A 21,790-nucleotide genomic window follows, 5' to 3' on the forward strand; every position below is an offset into this window, starting at 1 on the left:
AGTAAAAGGTTTTCAGAGAGGGAACCTAAAAAAATGAAAAACATAAGGCATAATTCCTAATTATTTACTGCTTTTGTGGATTCTCACTTCTGTAAAACTGTTCAGGATGGATTGGTTTATGTGATACCAACACTTCACATAAAAAATATTATATTATATTTATGTCCCCTGCATTATGGCATCCGTTTCCAACACAATACTGGACCATTGTTGTTATGAAATTCTTCTTATTCGAAATGTTTTTTGTTACTGCAAAAACCACTTTTGTAACTCTGGGAAACACATAGACTTAAAAAACACTCACCAAAAAACTATATTTAAGCTTTGAAAAAGCACAAGAAATTCTGTTCAACAGCTAACTTGACTTGATATATAGACATTTTTCGAGTTTCTTAGGAATGTAAATCGGAAGTATATGGCTTCTAAACAATTTATCACCATGATTTTTACTAAAATACTGACAAAAAGACATTAAACAATGTAATTTAAAATTTATCTACGAAAATGACATTTAAATTTAGGTTATAATAGTGTAAACAAAAACACGCTAGAGAGAGAAAGGTTGCTCTACTTCTTCCCTCTCTCTCGGTCACAATTTTCGACGAATTTTGCTACCTACGAAGCCATTCCAGTTCCCATAGAGTTCAATGATAGCAGTAACCGTTGCCTCGGACATCGAAATCATGAAATGGTTAACGCCTCCCAGGTTGAGCCAGGTGAATAGAAACAACGAATAAATGTTCAAGAAAAGTCTTATTCCTCACTGTATTTTACTTCATCTACTGATTGTCAACGCAATTACATGTTTCGGCTTATGCCATCCTCAGATTGCAAACTTGATCACTACAAGAATATTATTATCAATCATATATAAAGTTGTTACCACAATTGTATTCATTCTCTTACATCTTAGAAGTCAGAATAACAATGCAAAGTTTGTTCGATTTCAACGAAATCGTCCAAGTGTTGATAAAATTCTATGTTTGAATTCTGTGGTTAACCTACAGTTATTTCCGTTTGAAGAAGGAGAAAAGAAAAAGTAAAATGACAATTTCCAGACTTTTCTAGAACGTTTAAAATCTTGATGTGTATTGTCGTGCTTGTCGATGTGGTTGATGCTTTTCGTTGAAATCGAACAAACTTTGCATTGTTATTCTGACTTCTAAGATGGACCTTCTGTATTTGAATAATAGAAGCGACCTCAGAAGGCCGCTGCTGTGAATCTAACTTGTCCAATCTCATGTTTCACAACTCCGAAAATATTGCTATTGTCATGGGTAATTATATTAGCGCTGGAAGATTTTGTACCAATGATGATTGATTTATCATCGTCGTTTATTCATCTTCTTATACAAATTAACGATGGTCTAGGTTGTTGCGTACCATTAAATCACAATTTCTGTAATCATTATGGAAACTTCAAGAAATATCATGGTCGAAAGAGAAAAGAGAACAAAGGTAAGGAGATGAATGAGTTGATTAGAAGCCAACGGCGGCGATTACTACACATCCGACATTCTAACTTGCAATACTAGAATCAATTTGATAACCGAGAATGCACTTTCGATTTCATTCGCGGTCCGTGTTTATTTTGAATTATTGAATTATTATTTCATATTCAATGCATATTGAACGAGTGAATTGGAACAGCTGACACACTTGAGCCAGAGTCTGCGTTTTCTGCGATATATATAGGTACTTACATTAATTTGAATTTGTCCTCAATTTCTGAGTTTCATCTGGCGCGGTAAATACCTTCTCTATGTTGATATCAGATTTAAGTGAGTCAGACAATCGGCATCATGTCTGATGATTAATTACTTATAGCTGATTGAGCTAAATATGGGCTGTATATTAGGTACAGTGTGATAGGAGTATTCACTATTTTGTGTGGCCAATTTTGATTTGAACTACGCAACTTTTCTTGTATAATACACACCTCTCTGAGGGGTGGACGGCAGTGATGATTTGGCCATTGATGTTTATTTTATGAACTTTTTAGTTGATATTATTGAATTCGAAGTTTTATTTCTCATATATTTTGAGATTAATGATATAAACGCCTGAAGATCGTACATATATGAAGTTTTCAAAGTGCTATCGGAAATGTGACTTATTCGTAGAATACTTAATGATGAGACATCGTATCCATTAGATGTTCATTGATTTCTGTAATTGTGATTTTGGGTCAGATAATTCATCAATAACTACCAACGAAAAGGGAATGTTTTAAATAGGTATTTGAAAAACATCAATCTTCCTGAAATATGTCGTTAATCTCAAAAACACACAAAAAAGTCCAAATTCAAGCTCATTAATCATTTCATCGCTATAATTAATAAAGGGTTCATGCAAAAATCCGACAAATGACCAAATAATGAACCTCGGCTTCAAAAAATTTGTGGTCCAAAAAATTTAACTACACCCCTCATTCTTAAAGGGTGCATTACGATTATACATGCAATACTGAGTAAACATTCCAAAGACTGGAGTGAGATAGTTGCTTAGTGTCGCCAATCACAACTGAGATAGTTGACTCGAACATCATTATTGTCACATCAATTTTTAGTACGAATAGATACGACGTATCTAAATTTTTCCATGTAACGCCACTGCTTTAGTGTTGCGCTAGGCAGAGAAACATCGAATGTATGTATAATCCATTCAAGAATGATTGACATCTTGGGTGGCTACGGAAAATCGAATTTAAGTTGGTAAAAGCTCATAAGTTCAGATTTTGTGTTGCGAAATTCTGGTTGGTATTGTGAATGAACAGCGATCCACAGACCAATTATTGTAAATCTATGCACTGACCGAAGGTAATTTGTGTTTTGTAGAGCTGTTTACATTCTTAATTCAATCCAGCAAATTGGAAAGATAAGTATATCAATTTTGATTGCTGATTAATATGCTCTGAATTTGAATATTTCTTCTTTTCAAATACTCTTCTAGGTTATATTTGAATATTCCACTCTGTGATTGAAACGACAGAAATTATTGAAGATCTTTTATGACCAGATTTAAGCTGCGTCTGGACTTTCAAGTCCTACTGGGATGTCAATCATTCTTGAATGGACTATACTGCAAAATATTCATTTGTAGCACTGAATGTCCATTCCAAAGATATGAATATCTATGTTCTATGGTCTGGCAAAATCTTGGAACATAAATACATGGAATGGACATTGACGTGCTATGAATGTATTTGTTGTGGTACAATCATTCGATGCCTCTCTGTCTAGCGCGACACTAAGGCAGCGGCGTAAAATAAAGAAATTAATATAGCTCCTACCTATATGTACGGCGTGACGATGATGTCAGATTCAACTATCTCAATTGTGATTGGCTACACTAAGCAACTATCTCACTTCAGTCTTTGGACAACAACAAATGTTTATTTTCCATTACTTGTATCTATGTTCCAAGGACAAAATAATGATAGTTGTAGATTAAGATGTCTAAAACACCAAAATTGATTTTTCACGATTTTGTCATCCCTAACTTTGAAAGCGATTTTTTCACCCCCTGTATCATGAATCGCGATTTCGATTTTTAAAGTGGATATATCAACTTACATCTTGAAAAATCCCAAAAATGAAAATTTTCCATCCAAAAACCTCGAAGTTATTCTTGTTTCAGCGGAGCTCTATTTTCGATTTTTTTTCGAATTTTCCCGCTCAGAGAGAATTTTCCAACCAAAACTGAAAAATGTTACATCAAAATAACTTGAAATTTTCTAAGGAATCTATTTCTGCAATAAAAAAATGGTGTTCTAATTTGACAAACGGAAGTTGACGTCATTTACGGAAAAACCGGAGGTGCTCATGCCTTGAAAATATTTTAGATTTCATCAGCATCGTGAAATTCTTATAAGTGCTGAATTTCATGAAAATACGTTCAGTAGTTTCCCGTATAAATATGGGTGAGGTTCCTCGTGAAAGACCCTGTATAAAGAAGGAAGCGTCAAAATCTCATATTGACAAAAAAGGGCCTACAAGAATCACGCGGATGTAGGTGAAAAATTAAACGTATAATTCTCTTTTGGATGACAAATACCCTATTGGATTCAATAGAGTTACCCCACAACAGAACATTATAATTTATATGACTGAAAACCAAGCTATAGTAAACAGCTATAACCGACTGCAATGGCATTGAATGCTTTATTCTATTAATTGCGTAGAAAGAACTACACAAGTTTTTACAAACTGCATCCACATGGTAATTCCACCTCAAAGAACTATCAAGATGAATGCCTAGAAACTTTATAGTGTCTTTGGAGACAATATTGTGTTCGAGGCATCGAATAACTAGTCGATTATTATTTATATTTTTAACACTGAAATAGATGCACTCAGTTTTGTTTGCGTTGAGTATGAGTGCATTCGACCGACACCAATTCTCGAAACTCAGAAGCAATGCATCACAATGTTTTGACAGCTCCTCAAGGCTCCGAGCCGAGACCGCTACTGATTTATCATCGGCGAATATTATCATTAATTCAGAATGTATGCGTTCCGGTAAATCATTTATGAACAGCAGAAACAGCAACGGACCAAGAACCGAGCCCTGAGGCACTCCCAAATCAGTACTGCATTTCTCTGACCAACATTTATCTACCCTAACTGACAACCAGCGATCCAATACATTCAGTTGACGGAATGGAAATTTTCGCTGTATCTACTCAGGAAGAATATTTGAAGTAACAGACTCGAATAGATTTATGTATTTCTGATTCTCAATACATGCTCACAATTCACATAAGGTATTTCCAATACAGTTTCTTTGAAATATTGCTGAAGTTGCCATAAAACTTAGCTATATCAGTCCTGAATGTTCGTTCATCTGATTTGGTTCTACCTCAAATTCCAATAACACCGAATTTTCTTAGCTGTAGTTTTTGATTGTGCATACAGAAAACTGAACGACATGTTGAATAAATGAATGTTCTACACCGTTTCTCGAAACTAATACATTTTCACACACCAATAATCGCTTATAAATACAACATATTCGTAAGTCGTAGGAAAGTATTCAAATTATTTTCAAACATCAATTGCCAATCCTCTGTCAAATTCTAAACAGCGCTACCTACAATAGAAAAAACGAAACTGATATATATATCCCCACGAAATTAAAAACAAAATCGAATCAGTGAATATACCAGAGTTTTAGACATCTTATTGTAGATATGGGGTACTCCATAGACATATAGACATGGACTGTGCCTTCCCTTTCTATTCTATCTATGCATAAAATACGGTCAAAAAAAGTGACAGAGAGAAACGCACGTTGGGCATGCAGTTGTCTTTTTCTAGAATTTTGATTGGTCCACACTCACCTTTATGTGAACAAAAAAGAGACAGATAAATGCCTGACTATCATTTCTCTGTTTCTATAAAAAAGCCAATTTCATACTGACTTTGCTCAGTCCATGTCTCTATGTCTATGGGGTACTCTAACGATTTGTCAAAATAAGCTGATCTCCCGTGGGACATACAGGCTTTTCCCACCATTGATTTCCTTTCTTCTCGGCCGAGTTTTAGTGGTGTTTTATTGTGTTTTGTGGTTATGGGAAAAACTTTGTTCTTGACATTAGATTTCCTTATCATGGACAATTCGTTCAATAGAGTTTTTTTCTTAATATTCCGGGTTTTACACACACCGGTCGCACCGGTTCAATACAATGCTTTGTGGCAACGAACGGTGAGCTGATTTTGATGAATCGTTAGAGTAACCTATATCTTTGATACGAATACTCTGACAGTTCTATGTTTCATATATTTTTCAGGAACAATTGCATAATAAAAATGCTTGAATGTCGTATACTATTTTAATTTGATTCTGATCTGTCTGGATCTTATAAAATAAGTATACTTATTAGTGTCAACTATTTTTTCGAATAAGACAGAATGGTTTTGGTTTCATATTTTGATGGAACATGCTTTCCTGAATACGAGTAGGTACAAATACATATTCGATTTCTTCAACAAGTGTTCTTTCAGATACCTAAAAAAATGCCCTGACCTGTCAAAATGAATAATATGGGAAATTAATAAATAAATGTATGCATTTCTTATAATATGAAAAAGGTTACGTTAAGGGTACCATCCCTTGTGATGAAAATACGTAGTTTATGTATTTCCTGTTCTGAATTCCACAAATCACAAAATAAACACTTTTTGTTTAAGTTTTGATACCCCATTCCGATATTTTTTATATAATGAAAAAAGTACTTTTATTTATTAATTTCCCACATTATTCATTTTCACAAGCCACAACATATTTATTTATAAAAAACAACTTGATGGAAAAAGCCCAATATTTGTGCATAAACGTAGTCAGAAAACTTGTTACATAAAATTAATCAAAAATAAAAAGGTGACCTTATTCTGACTGATGTGATTTCTATACAACAGATGGAGAGCAGCACAATGATGGTCGATTTGCGATTCATGAAAATAGAAAGGCACTTCATGGAGCAAATTATTTGAGATAACCAAGTAATAAGGCAACCTGAGACACCCGGTAGGAACTTTGTCGGGGGTTAGTTTTTATTTGTATAATATTACCATTTTTAGTGGTTCTTTCTTTATTCTGTACTGAATCTCTTGAGTGAAAGAGGTTTTTCATACAGAAACATTTTCAACAAGTTCCTGGTTCCTGTAGGATTTTTCCTGTAGATTTTGAATCTGAGCTAAAATTTTTGATAATTATTATACAGAGTGAATTATTCTTACAACAATAAATGTCAAGGAGTTGTGGTTGAAAACAACAAAAAACAAAAAAGTATATTCCGTCCCGACCGTTCCTGATATTTGTCTTGTTTAAAGGTCCTACTTGTTAGGGTCCTTTACATTATTTATGTCCCAAATTTAAAACCAATCGGTATTATAGCTCCGCAGGAAGAATACTTTTTCCTTGATCAGACATGGCTTGTGGGCCAATCTAGGGATTTATAATTTATTTCTCACTGCGTTGTCACTGCAGCTGGCTCAATAGCTCATAGCTTAGCTGTCTGGAATTGTTCGGGCTGACCAGTTGTTTTTTTTCGTGTTCCTTCACCTCCAGCCAACATTTCTAAAGTCCAGTTTCATAATCGAATTTAACGTCACTTTAAGCTTCCTTTAGTTTCATTTTTACGGCCGGTTTCATAATCAAACCTAAAGTCGCTTTAATTTTAGGACTTCCTTTAACCCTACTAAAAATGACATTAAAGGAAGCTTTAAGCTTCAAGTGACTTCAAATTTGATTATGAAACTGGACGTTAGTAGGGTTAAAGAAAGCTTTAAAATTGAAGCGACTTTAGTTTTGATTATGAAACCGGCCGTAAGCTTATCGAAATCATCAACACAGTAGTTACAATGGAGTTCGAAACTCCAAATAATACTGTTGCAGTAGAATGCCTCGGATATATGCAGTTATTTTGTCCCCGAATTATCGTTTGAAAAAAATCATACCTCTAACATCATTGAGTACACTGTATCTGCTTCTACTTCAACCTAAGTCCAAAATTGATAACTTCAAGTTTATTTGGGAATTTCGCTACAGAGAAAACAGAGTGAATTCCCAATGTGTACCACAGTATAATCAATTATTACATTCATTAAAGAATGTATTGGTTCTAGGATGGAGTCCTGTATAGCATCAATCGAAATTCAAATTGTGAAATTTTATTATGCTCAAGAAGCATTTGCATCTGGAACTATCAACGCCGTTCCACTGCTGTTTACCTATTTCAAAAAAAAATCACAGCTCACTTAGTGAAAACGAATCTTAAGGTTGATACCAAGACTTGTGCGAAATTTTAACATTGAACATTTATTTTCAGCCATCAAGAATTTATATGTTTCGTTACAGTAAAATATTACGAAAATTCTTGAATATTATAGGGTTTTGTGCTATAGTATCTTTTTAACACAATTTTTAAATTTCTTGGTTGGAAGATTTTTGGTGTTGTCTAGTAGCCTATTGTAGATTTTGAGTCCCCAGTAGTCTATTCCTTTTTGTGTATACTTCCGATCGTGGTATGGGATTGTAAGTTAGTTTTTGCTCCTAGTATTGAATGTATGGAAAGTTCTATTGGCTGGAAAGCTGTCCAAGTTTTTGTGGGTATACGTAGCATATTCCAAGGCATAAACTGCTGATGTGGTGAGTATATGGAGCTCTCGAAACGCATTTCTGTAGCTATCTGTGTGTTTAAGTCCTAATATTGTTCTTATTGCCTTCTTCTGAAGAATGAGGATGTCTGAAGAATGAGGATGTCTGAAGTATAAGGATGTCTGAAGAATGAGGATGTGTGAATTGTATCACATAGAAAAAAAATCAAAAATATCTGCTATCCGGATGCTTTTCATCAGATGACATTCAAATATTGGAGGATGTAGTCGTTCTCAACTCGATCAAAAATATTGGAAAAGAAGTGTATTGAACCAACCAGTCATTAAAGAGTTTAGTCCCTTGATGGGTGTCAGATTTCGTCATGAATTTGGACTTTGAACAAGCGCGCACCTCACTCACTTCGGTATTTTCCAAATTGTTATGCGAAGAAATCAATTCTTCATGAGGTATGGGTAAGGTCAAACTATTAATGCATTACAAAGTCTAACCGTAATCTGGGCAAATCCCATATTTTTTGCACATCCTCTTCAATCTTTCCATGTAGTATTGTAGAATATGAAATATAACTCTATTCAAGAACTGGTTTATACACATATTACAATATCATCATATATATATCTCTAGGCACTGTCTGCCAGGTCATTTTTATTAACCTCCGCTTTTTCAATGGCTCATTTGTAATTCGAAGGAGTTTGAAATTTTCCGCTTGAATTCCAGAACAAAATATTCTGACATCATGTTACAACTAATCGTTAATTTCGTGATCAAAGTAATGTGAACGGAAAATACACAATTAATTCCCAAATTTATCAGCGGAGCTTTCAGGTACCTGAGAAATGGAACTCAGATTTGGCGATGGGATTTTCCACTGAGTGGATTATGCGATTTGTGAATAGCCTAAAATTATAGTGTGGATTCATTGAACGTACAGATCAAAATGCGAAGTATATCAAATGATTCGTTCGATTACTGATGGTACAATTACAATGAACAAAATAACATATTAATATCATCAAAATTCATAGTTATAGTGCTAAATTTGAAAAAAAGCACTTGAAAATTCATTACTACAGCATTAGTTACCCGTCCAGGTAATCAGCTGGACCATCGCTGAAATATATATTTGTTTTCACAATATTTTTGAAAATACAGGTTCGATAGAGTCCTTATCAGTATAAATAACGTTTTTGAAGGTTTCTGCTGAGTTTGAGTGTGAACAGGTCAAGGTTTATTTTCAATCAAAATATGTAAATGATTGAAATACAACTATGTATACATATTTGGCATCTGTGATTCAATTACTTCTTAAAAGTATAATTTGCAATTGGTATTTCAAATATCTAACGCTGGGGTGTTCTCTAGATTCTTGTACCTCTTTTGAATACTTATGACCTTCCTTAAGCTATCTACGTAGTGGGTGAGTTCTGCAGAAAAACATGTTCGATGACTTTTGAAGCGAATAGATTAGCAATACTTTACATTATAATATACTCCATATTTATTTTAGCAGTCGGTTGGCCATGAAATGATGTCGTTAATGTCATAACGCCGTTGCTACAACTAATATCAATTTCTAATACGAAAATGCCGACACTGATTGAAAAAAGAAACAGGGTTTCAGGAAGTGCTATTTAAAATTTAGGTCCGCTCATTCAAATAGTTATACCCTGATATTCTAAAATCCACAATACGTCAGACGGTAGCGAACATATTCAATGTAAGAGAATTTATGTAATGTTTCATCTGAAACTAAACGACTTATATTTCAGCTGAATATTTCCACAATCAGAAAGATTGTGAATGAAGAGGATGACAAAGAATTTCCTTCTATTGGAAGACCCAAAAAAGTGTTGGCATTTGAGAATTTTATGTTTGAGTGAATTAATGCGAAAAGTTCACTACAGGATTTTCGATGAATGACATCGTAGAATAAGTTCTCTAAAATTGATTTTTCTATTTTTCTTTTAACTTGTCCTATACATTGTAAATGTCTTCAGGTACCAATAAATACTTAGATGATTTTTGTTGAAGAATTTAACATTCTTGTAATTATCTGTGAATTCCTTCGGGAGATACCCATCCCCAACCACTGCAACGTATGAATTTCATCTTCGGGTTAATATTTTTGAAATCTACAACTGATGTAACGTATTCAAAGTTTAGCCGAAGAAGGCATCGAGCATTAACTCTCCTCAAGCTAGTGCATATTATGATATTATACTGACCTCTTGTTTTTTCCATGCAAATAACTGAATTTGGTATGCCTTCAATCAGTTAGTATAAATTTCAATTATGTTCGTCACATATTTTCCGAAGAGATTCGACATTGTGATAAAATACGTAATAACAGAAACTTTTACGTATAACGGGCAACATAGCGTTGATTTAAAACCCAAAAATGTTTAGACAAGCGTCATAACTCCACATTTTCGTACTATACAGAGTGAAATGTGTCAAATTTCCATGGCCAATCGACTCTGTACCTAGGACAAATTGCATTTTGTCAATTGTTATTGAGGTTGCCTTGTATTAATTATATTATTTAGGTATTCTGTACGTTCATCAGAATGTACATATATCACTATGGTTGATCAAATTCAATCTGCGATGATGCGTTGATGATAAGTACAAAAGAAGGAAATTTTTCTTTGACTGATTAATAGGCTGGGCTGGATTATTTCTTTTCCGAACATAATCTAACACTCGACTCCCTTTTGTGTTTTGAATGAAAAGAGTTGAAATACTATACATCTTTCAAAATCACGATTTAAAAATGATAGGTTTCCATTTTTACTTTCATCAAAGAAATTTGTTTAAATATAACGTATGTAGGATGTACTTTGCCGAACTCTGGACCTAGCTTTTGAGATGCATAGGTAGATACATTACAACTTACAATTATAAACTGAGTATAAATTCATTTGAGTCGTTATTTTTTTTCAATATGGAAAACAAATTCTAGATTTTTCACAGGATATAGGAAACGTGGATGGTCCAAAAACTAAACCCAACTAATGCCGACGTTTCCCGGATATATTTCCACTTCTTCAGGGCAAAGCTGAAATTATGTTTTCCACCCGATGGATCTTAAAAATAGAGACCCATGGAAACTCGAAAAACTTCGTCAGGAAATTGTATATTGTGTCGATCAATGCAGTGCATCACCTTCAATGAATGTGCCAAAACTCCGCGAAACGTCGGCATTAGTTGGGTTTAGATTTTGGACCATCCACGTTTCCTATATCCTGTGAAAAATCTAGAATTATGATCTCAGGAAATGAAATACCAGACAAAACAAATTTCAGATGATCATAACTCTTAAACCATCGGCCGGATATCAAGATCTAGGATCCTATGGCTCTTTTCTTTCGGAAATTCAGAATGTTTACGAAAGGCCAGACTGACAGAATTTGATTTTTCCACGGCTTCTTCATAGATAAGTGAATCCCAATCATTCGAGAGTGCATTCTGCCAAAAATTAGAGATATTTGGATTAAATGAAAACCTTCTTGATTCCAGGGGTAAGCACGCAAAAGGTCTCAACAATTGTAACTGAGACGAATGTATTCATCAGTTTAAATTTGACACAAGACAAAAGGAAGTACAGGAAAACAAAATTTCTAGCAATTAACTTAAAATACAGAGTTATTATTATCGACAACATCCCGAGGTAAAGAGCTAATATAAAGAAAACCTTCGTGGGGCCCTTATTGTTTCTGAATGCTCAGCTAAAAAGATGTACATTTTTCGCTTCCTTATATTCTCATGTAACGTACAAATATGGACGCTCTACCCTCCATACGTACGAATAAGGCCCGCGGCTGGGTACATTCGTGCCCCGGGCCCAGGTAATTCTGTCCCCCCACTGTTCTACCAAAAGTTATTTCGATTAAATCATGTGTTATCTGGGATGACGAGAAAATCTAGAAATGTTTTTGAGACTTCCGGTTATACGAAACTTGATTATCAGCTTTTTTCTGCAAACGGCATGCTCGATAAATTATTATACTCATTTTCAGATTCCGCATCTAATTTTAATTAAGATAAGCAATTAGACGTTGAAGCGTTACGTGCCTCAGAAACGTAGGTATTATTTCTGAAATAAATTTCTCGAAAAAGGTAAACTTTAAGCCTATAGTTGAAGTTGTTGATGTGCAAATTATAAATCCAAAAGCAGAGTAAAAACGTATATCATGGCTTCAATAACAGAAAAGTTCAACGTTCAGGAGCGGGAAGCTATGGCCATCTTTTTGTGATAAATAGTCCGGAATAGAAGAAAAGCTCAAATAATTCTGCAAAGGTTCGAAATGTTATCAGTGAAGTCATATGATCAAAATCATATAAATATTCGATGGAGAATTCCTAAACGTGATAATTTAATGAGCATGCCATCTGAAAAGAAGAAGTTGATTACTAAAAAAGAATGCCTCAGTATTCCAACTCATGTATGGTATTCAATAAAAGGAAGGAAATTTTCAAGCGTTTCGCCTAATCACCTTGAGTAAAAAAACCAATCGCGACCTCTGAATAGATCGATTTTCAAATATCCTCCCATGCGACTATTAAGAAGAAATGCTAAATTATTCAACATTTACCTTCTCAATCAAGAAACAACCACTATTGGTGGCGAACACGTTTGGCAAAGGGAAATAAATGAAGACGGAACAAAAATAATTTTTCAATTTCCTAGATATTATATGTAGGTACAAGGAAACTATTCTCAGCCCACCATTCACCTTCATTCTTAATTAAGAATATACAGTTCATATTATATATTACGTTTATGATGACTCAGAGCAACTGGTAAACAAGTCTTCAGTAATGGGTATATACGAACACCGCTGTCCCTGGTCATAGGTGGAAGAAATTCCCCGACATTGCCTATGCTCAATGCTACTCAAGAGTTTTTTGATCAATTCGGTTTCCTTGCAATAAACTTTATTTAATTATCTTTATCCATACTCCTCCTATGGGTGCGAGTTCTTGAAATCAACATGAATATAATGCAAGGAAATAAGTGATAATTCAATGTAAACTATTAAAGATTAGTTAGATTAGTTATCTCTTGTTAATTAGTAGATGTACAATGATTAGAATTGAGCCGCATGTGGTAGAACAATGTTGACCACAAATCAGCTAGCTTTGTTGATCTCATCTGCCTTGGAAGAATACCAATTTATAATTCACTGATTTTTATCAATGCATTGCAAGCGAGTCAATAAAAAAATTTCAGGAAGAAAAAAACTGCATTCAATAAAATTAATCCATAAAAACAATAATATTCTACTATTTAGAGATATGTCCTATTCTCGAACTGGTTAAGGGTATGATTTAAGTGAAATGAAATTAACAATTACATATTGAAATTTTTTCATAGAATAAACCTGTAGAAGGTTTATTTGCTTTTGTGTTCGAATAATGAACTCTATCGAGAAATTGGGTTGAAAAGTTCAAATACTCTTTTCGATACACGCTGAATAAATTATGTGCTATTCTAATTCAATACCTAATCGTCTTTTCTATTCGTTTCAAATGCTCTTTGTAAGATTTCCTCATTGAATAGAAATGGTTTATTAATTTTTCTGTGGAATGTTCATTATAGTAGGGATATCGATATTTCAGTCATAATATGTATTACGATGGCAATAATTCCGAGGAATATGATAATGATATACCGGAACGATAGTTACAATATAATTGTGCGTGAATATTTCAATAACAATATTCACTTCATACAATTAGAAACGAAGATGGTAGTCATATTTTAATATGGATATACAGGCTGTTTCCTAATTGAATGTCAATATTTATGGGGGTGATTTTTGGGCCCATTTTAGGTAAAAAACTTCATATGAACATATGTCCTAAATCTCTTACCTTTTGAGATACAGGGTGGTATTATTTAGACAGTCAGTGGTACGCCACTGACTGAATTCAACTATGAGCAAATTTGATCTCTTGAATTTTTTGAGTCGGACGCACGGGTTTCATCTAAAAATAAAATCTACGTATGTCTCTGCATGGTGATATTGTCATATGTATGTATTAAGAATATTGTTATGATCATGCAGAAAACGGCTTTTATTTTTTTAAGCGGAAACCGTGAATCGGATTGAAAAAAGTCAAGTGATCAACTTCGGTAAGAAATGATTGGGAATTTCAAAAATAATTTTTATTTCAGGAAAAATCTGTGGCGTACCATCGATGTCTGCCAAAATAAGTAGGTCAAATTACGTACGAACGCCACTGGTGGAAATTAAAAAAAAAGTGGTACATTAAAAAATACCTCTCGATTCATAGTATACATGTATGACAAATTTCCTCAAAATTTTTGAAGTGGTATTGTAGATATTGATAATAAATGATTTATTTTTGAAAACTTTACCACCCTGTATCTCAAAAGGTAAGACGTTTAGGACATATGTTCATATAAAGTTTTTTTCTTGAAATAAGCCAAAAATCACCCCCATAAATATTGACACTCAATTAGAAAATATACTGTATATACCATATAGGAATGCCTGATTCAAATGATGTTTGAAAGTTAACTGAAAAGATATTTTGAGATGAAAAATCTAGAACTGGTGTATTTAAAATTCATTATCGGAAATGTCGCAAGCTTGGAAGGATTTGAAGGAATAAATGCTAATTGGTTTCATTTTTATTAAACGGCTAATAGGTCACGATAATTTAAACATCTTATGAATAAACCCTCTTCAGTTTTTAGGTCGGTAAATTTTTTAATCAGTTTTTTTTTAACACTGTTCTCTATTGAACCAACTGATTTCGCAAAATCATAGGAATTCAAATGCAACTTATCTCATTATTGAATTGATGTGACCGATACTAGATGTAAATCCATAATTGAACTAGATTTCTCAAAAATCGTAGAAAATGGAAATGCTTAAAACCACTAGATTGTATTGTGAAGTAATTCAAAGATGAGGAGTGAAGTTTAGGTTCAGAATTTTCAACAACTTCAAAAATTGACAAAACTTGTATGTACATATTATTGGAATACGACTCTTCAATAATGATTGTAAGACGACACTGTGATTACTTATCCATTATAATTTTTCATTTTATGCTCTATAACAGGGTTAAACGAACTAAATCGGATGAGAATTGAGGATTCAATGTAGCCTAAATGAACTTCCCCATTATTTATGGATATTAATTGAAATTCTCTTTTTTAATACAGGTTAGTTCAAAGAAAGAGGTTTGTTAATCCCTTGTTTTTGAGTTATAGAAGAGAACATGTTAAACATATATCAAATTAATATTCTTTGATATCTAGAACGTTACATAGTCATTTCGCTGATATACAGTCTGGGTAAAATGATACAGTTTCTTGAAAAAATAATATTTTTTCAATACATACCTTGTATTTCGTAAAACATGTTCAGTAGTCCGAAGCCATCAATATGAACATAGGACGCAAGACTCGTCTGTCCGCTAAATTTGCATGGTGGGGTTATTGATAATGAATGTTCTCCCCTTAAATATACTCAGATATAATAATATATAATAACAGTTTCCGCGGTTATAACAGAAACAGTCGAAACAGCTTACTATTTTCTCATTTCAAATGACAGTATTGACAGTAAATCTTTGCATCGTTAGATGTGATTTTAGACAGGAGGAAACTAAAATTCGATGTTCCGATAAATAAGTTTGACATTTCATGAACTGTGTCTAATGCTGTAATTGTTGAGAATTCTTAAACAATTCTTGAAATGTCAAAATTATTTATCGAAACATCGAAGTTTATGTCTTCTTCAGTGGTTTACAGGAGTGACTGACTAATCAAGCAGTTTTAAATTGCCATTATTGGGAGTGCCATTTTAAATATGGAAGTAGTAGGCTGTTTCCTGTATAAGCGACAGAGGTATGAAAATATTTTAAGGAGAATGCTCATTGTCGAAAACCCCAACATGGAAATTTTCATCACAAAATTGTGCTTAGTTCATAGTGTTTATGGAAACATAAACGTCTCATAGGTCATCGCGCTAAATCAACCTATATATAGAGATAGAAAAAGGAAATTTCCTCTTCGTAATGAAAAATTCTATTCAAGACGATGCTTCAAACTAACGCATGGGAAATCAGTGAAATTTATGCAAGTTTTTGTGATTTTATATTAGGCGAAAAACACCCTTATATTTGCTGCATTTTTTATTACGGAGAGATAAAAGCCCATTTCTGTCTCAGATTGGGTATGGATATTCATTATCTTCCAAAAGAATGTGGTTCGTAAGCGAAACTTGGGAACTATGCTGATATTGATAACTCCTCAGATCGTTCAAAGTCTCAGAAATTCAAGAAAATTAATCAATGATTTTTTCAAAATACCATCCTGTATATATATATGAATTGACGTTATGGCATTCTTGAACATACAAGTATCTTTGATATAATATGTTTAACATGTTCTCCTCTATATATCTGAACACGAAAACAAGGTGTTAAGACCACTATCTTCAAACCCTCTGTATAAAAAATAATATCAATTAATTGGGGAAAATCATTCAGGCTGAATTAAATCACTCACTTAGTTGTTCAATTAAAATTAATCGCATTGAAATTTTCATTGTTCATCCCTGTTATGGAGAACAAAATTGAAAATTTTAATGGATGAAATATCACCGTGACACTCAGACACGACAGCTTCTTTTCCCATATTTCCATATTTGGAGAACTAGACGTAAATTTGTTGTACCTATTGACAGATTTGTCGGGCACGTCAAAATCTACTATGCACCAAAAATTCAGAAAATCTTCCGCATACAAATGGTGCGAGGTTCATTATTTTGCAACCTGCATACATTTTCTCTAGCATATGCTCAAAGATTGTGGAATTCTTTTCAATTTCTCTATGAATATTATACAACTTATCGACATATTACAGGTTATTGCTACGTGTAAAATACAAATTTATTTTCAGCTTGTGCGATAGCATAATTAACGCAATACATTTCATATAAAAGTGATTATTATATCAGAACATGACGATCAGAAAAATTCAATTAAATAAAATTGCCATTTTAGGAACCGTGAAAATAATGGTTACCATTAGTTAATTATTCTCGCTTGTCAATTTCTAACAAAATCCATACAGAATTATTTCTCATTTGTCATGGCCGTAGCTTATTTAAAGAGAAATTGGAGATCATCAGTAAGGCTCACGAATGTAAATAATAATAATAATTTCATGCTCGAGATTGTGTTTTCCAGGTTTCCGCAAGTGTGTCCACAGTTGGGCATCCAACCAACCGTTTACTGCTTGATATGTTGAAATCTTCTACTTTTTGTGATATTTTCTAATCCGAATAGTTACTCAAAGTGAATTGGTGAAATATAAAAATTATATTCGTACAATGCAACTACACGTTCAATATATTCGTAGGTGTTTTGCTTGTTCTATCATTATCATTATGCTATGAGAACAAAGAATTCTAACAACCTACTCGAATTAGTTATCTCAGGTTTCGAGATAAGTCATTAAAAATATATAGGAAATTATTTTAATTTTCATATGGGAAAAAATTGGGAGGTCTGAAAAGAATTTTTCCCATTAGATTTCAACTGATTTCAAAGCTCCCCCAACAGGATTTTTTTCAACAGAATAGAACATGATATATTTCTTGATCAGAAGGGTGAAATCAATGGAAATGAAAACCACATTCAACATTCATATCATTTTATGCCTCTCCACATCAATCCGAATTCTTGGAATTTATGAGGTCAATATACAGAGTGAGTAATTGCACAAAAAATTCATATCTGAGATTTTTACTCTTTTTTAGAAAATTCTCGACCAGGAAATTTTTCATTTTAAATTGTTACGCTTCGGTTACGTCACTTTTCATGTATAATTGAGGAGTTGATGAAAAGGGTTGAATTATTGCAAAGGACAATCCTAACTTTTCGTACCAGAAATACATACCTATAGATCTTTTGTTGACGTATACTAGGAGTGATTGATGTTTTCAAGTGTTATCAATGTTTTTGATAACTCTCTGAAGCGTATTTAATTGTCCTAAAGACACATAAGAAAATATTCTAGTTCGATAAGTTCAACTATTTTTCGCTTTAATTGAAGAAAAATTTATAAACCCCGCATCCATGTCAGAATAATCCTCAAAAAGTGTATCCATTTCTGGCAAAAAAAAAAGATTTTTGTAGGCAAAATTTGTAGTAACAGTTCAATTTTTATTTCAAACTATGCAATCTTCCTCTTTATAATTTTTCATGCAGTCCTAACAAGGATTGAAGAGTTGTTGGGTTTCACAAAAGGCAATACTATTTGATCATACCACAGATTGATAAATCTTTTATTGCTGAGGATGATTTGGTCATTGAAAGTGTTTTTTGTGAAACATTTGTTATTTATTAATTATGCAATTTTCCACTGTATAATTTTTCATGCAGTGCTAACAATTATTGGAGAGTAAAGTTGGGTTTTACAAATGGCAATCCTATTTTATCATACCAAAAATTGGTAAATCTTTTATTGTTGAGCATGATTTCGTCATTGATAGTGTTTTTTGCCAACATTTGTTTTATTTTAATGATGAAATGGTTAGACATACTGAACTCGAATTTGAATGATTGAATTAATGATAAACATTCCTACATCAACAAAAACAACATTAATTTCTTTCACAAAAAGTACGGGGTGTCATTTAAAAAACCGTAGTAGAGGGATCGTTCTTGAATGGACTATATGTATAGTCACAAAGCATCCTCAATAATTTCTGTAGTTTCAATCACAGAACTGGAATATATTAATATAACCTAGAAAAGTATTTGAACAAAAAAGAAGTATTCAAATTCAGAGCATATTAATCAGCATTCAAAATTGATAGATACAGTTATGTTCCCAATTTCTTCGATCAAATTAAGAACATTAGTGGCAGTACAAAATTCAAATTATATAACAGGTCTATAGACCACTGCTTATTCACCGTACCAACCTGAATGTCCGCAACAAAAAATCTTAACTTCTGGGCTATTACCAATTTAAATTCGATTTTCCATTGGCACCCGAGATCTCAATCATTTTTGACATACAACCATACACTATAAAACGAAATTTTTTCATCTTTTTTAAACTTTTAAGAGTATTGGCTTGCTCTGCAAAAGAGTAATTAGAACCTAGAAGTGAAGGTAACACCACAAGGAGATTTCAATTTTCAGACGGATAGAAGAAAAATCAACCGATGTGAATTTTTTTTTCATCTGTCAAAAATGTGGATAGGTTAGCGCTGAAAAAGGTTTTTTCTTAGACGCCAGACGTGCCACGGAATGAGATGTTAATTTTTTATAACAAAATAAAATAATCGACCTCTCATTTTTTTTAAATTACATTTTGGCAACACGAAAATACAATATTTTCATTTTCATTTTTTTCGCTGCACATAATGCACTATCGAAGCCAAAATTATTGCAATAATTTTGTTTCTAATTGATCACTAATAGAAACTGATATCCACTTGATGGAATTGAGCAATTAGCAATATGAATAGCGAAACTACAAATATGCTGATGGTAAACTCACACACTGACAAATAAACAATATTTGAAATATGCTTATGTAGCTGGTTCAAAACAAAACTTTAAATTCGATTGAAATGATGCACATTGAAAGAAAGAATAATCAGTTCATTATTTCTCATAATTTCACTCAATAATTAATATTGAAGAATTCCCTTTTCCATTGACGTATTTTAATTACATCTGAGGAAAATTCCTCCATTTATTCAAGTAAACAAGATGATGGACATCTCCCTTGAAGTTTCAATTCCATATAGAAATAACGTGTTGTTATTTTGAATGATTTATGATCATATTCCGTTTTTACGTTAATTCATGTTTTATGTGTAAATTGTCTATTTATGCAACTTTGTTGAACTGTAGGAATATCTTACGTGTTGAAACATAATGGTATGGGACAAGAACGGCTTCTTACTGCCAAACGTAAATTCACTCATAAAAAAATTTAAATTTCCACTTTTATGTTGAAAAGAAGAAATAAGAACCAAGAAATAAAAAATAAAAATAATGTGAAGGTGAAAACACCAGCCCAAATATTGAACATATATGTATATATTATAAAAAGATCTAGAAAACCTCTTTGTGCAATAAGAAAGTCATACTCTTTCAGAATATTATCGCTTGTAGAAAATACTCTTTTAGAATATTATCGCTTGTAGAAGTAATGGGAGATTTTTTAGATGGGTGATATGCATAAATTTCAGAACTTTGATATTTGTCAAAGTTAACGATTCCTGATCCAGAATTTAAGATGTGAAAATAGAAATTCCATTATTCAAGGAACAAAAAGAAATCTCCAATAATACATTATCAACGCTGGCTCATTGCATCTGTGACAATTAAATTCAAGGAGAACGATATACAACATTCCGGAAACTCTCAGCTTCTTTTTACGATACGCATTTCTATCTGAGGAGAATTTTTTATCGATTTGGCGATTGACGATCAATACAACTTTCGTTATAATCCAAATATGTAAGACAAGAATTTCCTTGATGCGTAAATTTCATGCATCTTTTTGTAACATCATTTTCATTCTACAATATACTTGATATTGAGTTACAGATGTAAAATTAGCTGAACTAGTCCACTTGAAGGACTTATTAACATAAATTCTCTGAAGAGATTTTAGTTTCATCCAAATATGAATTGTAATCTTAGTAAATGTACTCACAAGGGAAAATTCTCATATTTTTTGAATACACATTCATTCATTCCTCTGAACTTTCATTAATTGATAATGAGTCTAATAATAATATTTATTTGTTTCTTCAATAATTTCAAAGTGTTCATTTGATCATATCAGAAATAATTACCTGATCTGGCAGATACACGTAGATTATATTTCAATTTTGAAAAACGAAATCTATATGTTAAAATATAATACTTCCTGTTCTGACCGATATTCGTGTACAAAAAAAAACGCTAATAAATATGTTACGGAAACTCACCTAATCAACAAATTCACCACACCAACTAAAATCACCCAGATAAGCTCTATCCAAAACGAAAACCACAGTGTACCTTCACCAAATTGGTGCACTTCTAATAGTCCGCTCACACGAGATATTTCTGGACTGGTGATGCCGCACAGCAATAAGGTTTTAGGATTTGGTATCACCTAGTCCTATCGAATCGGAATGGTAAATCTCGAGCGAACGGCAATTGCATATGGATATATAGGTGTCCCCCCTTCATTTATTGATAGTTTGCACGTGGTAATGATCTTTTACCTGTCGGAAGAAGTTGGTTCCATGTCGTAGTGAAGTATTTTTAAAATATTTAGGATTTAAACGAAACACTTTTTCAATATTTAATACTTTCCTTGAGAAAATTGAATCAATAAGGATTGTTTTCATTGAACGGAAAATTGAAATTCTTCTTAATACCACAAGAAATATTTCGTTATAGAACATGATCTATTTTTTTATTGAACAATAATATACCTACATAATTTTGAGGAAATTTCATCTGTATTGTATGTTAACTCAATTTTCACTAATACAGGGTGTCCCAACGAAAATTAGACCCCCTCAGAAGTCAGAAACGACGAATTTTCGAAGATTCAACTTCTGTTTTGAAGTGGACGAATTTTCATCCTGAGTTTGTTCCG

At 32.8% G+C, this 21,790-nt stretch overlaps 1 protein-coding gene across 1 annotated transcript in view; it reads right to left on the reverse strand.

The window, feature by feature from the left end:
• Nucleotides 1–21,337, reverse strand: part of LOC123313368 (elongation of very long chain fatty acids protein AAEL008004-like) — a 61,633-nt gene extending 40,296 nt beyond the window's left edge. The window contains exon 1 of the mRNA XM_044898227.1: nucleotides 21,129–21,337. The gene's annotated coding sequence lies outside the window, so the exon portion shown is untranslated. The remainder of the gene's footprint in view (nucleotides 1–21,128) is intronic.
• Between the last annotated feature and the right edge of the window lie 453 nt (nucleotides 21,338–21,790).

The sequence above is a fragment of the Coccinella septempunctata genome, chromosome 5, assembly GCF_907165205.1.
Source record: "Coccinella septempunctata chromosome 5, icCocSept1.1, whole genome shotgun sequence".
NCBI classification, from domain to species: domain Eukaryota; kingdom Metazoa; phylum Arthropoda; class Insecta; order Coleoptera; family Coccinellidae; genus Coccinella; species Coccinella septempunctata.